This window comes from Mastomys coucha, unplaced genomic scaffold (genome assembly GCF_008632895.1).
Source record: "Mastomys coucha isolate ucsf_1 unplaced genomic scaffold, UCSF_Mcou_1 pScaffold7, whole genome shotgun sequence".
NCBI lineage: Eukaryota > Metazoa > Chordata > Mammalia > Rodentia > Muridae > Mastomys > Mastomys coucha.
Genome location: NW_022196913.1, coordinates 54,064,005 through 54,066,184, shown reverse-complemented (window position 1 = coordinate 54,066,184; position 2,180 = coordinate 54,064,005). Strand labels below are relative to the sequence as shown.

General features: G+C 47.4%; 1 long non-coding RNA gene across 2 annotated transcripts in view; it reads right to left on the bottom strand.

Moving 5' to 3' along the window:
- Positions 1-938: 938 nt before the first annotated feature.
- LOC116082784 overlaps positions 939-2,180 on the bottom strand; it is a 10,222-nt gene continuing 8,980 nt past the window's right edge. Inside the window, exon 3 of one of the 2 annotated variants that reach the window (XR_004115431.1) lies at positions 939-1,092. This is a non-coding gene — a long non-coding RNA (uncharacterized LOC116082784). The remainder of the gene's footprint in view (positions 1,093-2,180) is intronic. The other variant, XR_004115430.1, reaches the window with a different exon arrangement.

Here is a 2,180-nt window from a genome sequence, read left to right as displayed (position 1 = left end):
GCCCCCCCCCCCCAACATCTGGTTATTTCTAGTGCTACCTGTCATTGCTAAATCTGACTGGAGCCTGTCCTTTCTGTTATCCTGGTTGTGTCAGCACTCCTCAGAGTCAAGCTGTCTCTGTGATCCTGTGATTCTGGGATCCTGTGACCCTGGGCTTGTTAGAGCACCTGGGAGTGCAGCAGCTTCCTCTGGGTGTTGTGGGACTGGCTGTGGAGCCTGGGCCCAAGGTCTGCTCAGGAGACCAGTCCAGAGAGACCAGAAGGAACCAGAGCTACTTTGCTGGTGGAGTTTCTGTGTCCCTGGTCCAGTGGTCCCAGTTACTCCCGGTGTTGGGATAGATGTTGTGTCCTCCTCACCTCTGATCCTGAGAGTGTCAGAGCGCCTGGGAATGGAGCTTCCTCTGGGTGTTATGGGTCTGGATGCAGAGCTTGCACCCAAGGTCCACTCAGGATACCAGCCCAGAGAGACCAGAGCCACTCTGCTGGCAGAGTTTCTGTGTGCCTTTTCCTGCTGGTCCCAGTTACTCCAGGTGTTGGGACAGATGTTGTGTCCTCCTCACTTCTGATCCTGAGCGTGTCCAAGCACCTGGGAGTGGAGTTTCCTCTGGCCATTTGTGTGTTTTTAAAAATCATTATTTTATGGGTATTTGCATGTATGCCTGAACACCACATGTGTGCAGTGCCCTCAGAGGCCAGAAGGTGGCGCTGGATCCACTGGGCCTGGAGGTACAAATAGTTGTGAGCTGCCTTGTGGGTTCCAGTTCCCTGGAAGAGCAGCCAGTGCTCTTAACAGCGGAGGCATTCATTTCCTTTATCTGCCTGCTTGGGTCCTTTAGAAAAGGACAACGTTTTAGACCTTCTCTGTCTTCTAATCTGGGGTCCCACGGTCTCCCTGGACAGCATCCCTGATGCCCCAGGCAAATAATGCTGACCAAGTGATTAGTCATGGGACCCATTTATTTGTTTGTGTGAGTTCTGGGGTCAGGTGCATAGGAGGCCGTTGGTGTCTGCAAAGGTGTCCGTGTTCACAATTCTTAAGCTGAGTGAGCCAGGTGCTTCCGGAGATAGGCAAAGGCACTTTGAACTGAGCCTGCTGGAAAAACACCAGAAATCAGGCAAACTGCACACATGCTAAGTGGAAAAAACCCCTCTGCTTCCTCAGGGAGGATAATGCAGTCCCTTGGAGGCTGCATGGGAACTTTCAGACAGCCCATGGCCCTGCTGGATGCAAATTGGAAACTTGGGCTGAGAGACCCCTGCTGGTAGAGGTCTGAGCCAGCCCCTCAGAGCTGGAATGACATCTTGTCTGTGTCAGACAATAAGCACAGGATAGGCTTAGAGGAAGGACCTGTGATGCTAAGGTTGTAGTTTAAGTTTTAATTACTGTGCTCAGATCTATAGAATAATAATGCCTCTAACCTGTAAGCCCCACTTGCTCTAGATCAGATAACTTCCCGGAATGCTGGGGGCTGTTGTTCATGTAGGATAACAAACCACATGCTTTCACTTCTGTAAATAAGGTTGATTGCCCCAAATGCAAAAGATGTGCTTGATCACAAGTAGGTGGGAAACACATGAGCAGGAAGTATGTGAAGATGTATGCTTGTCCCCTATTGAATTAAGGCGGAAAGTATGTAGCCTTGTGGATTTGCCTTTAGAAGCACCTAATGTAATTCATAAACATTCTCTGGGAATCCCAAGTATGGTCCTGGCCAGTGTCCCTCACCTTGGTCAGTATTTAATAAAGCTTGCTTCAAATTTGGTTCAAAAAATTGTAGCCAGCGGTGGTGGCACTCGCCTTTAATCCCAGCACTTGGGAGGCAGAGGCAGGCAGATTTCTGAGTTCGAGGCCAGCCTCACTCTACAGAGTGAGTTCCAGGACAACCAGGGCTATACAGAGAAACCCTGTCTAGAAAAAAAAAAAAAAAAAGTCATGTATGTTGTCTCATGCCCTAGCATGTCTTTGGCAGGATGTTGTCTATGAGTTGGAGGCCAACTTTGTGAATACCAGGCTACCTAGTGAGGTCCTGCCTCATCAAGAAACATGTGTTTGTGTGTGTGAGTGTGTATGTGTGTGTGTATATATATATATATGTATGTAATATATATATTATATTACATAATATATATATATTACATACATACATATATATATATATATATATATATATATATATATAT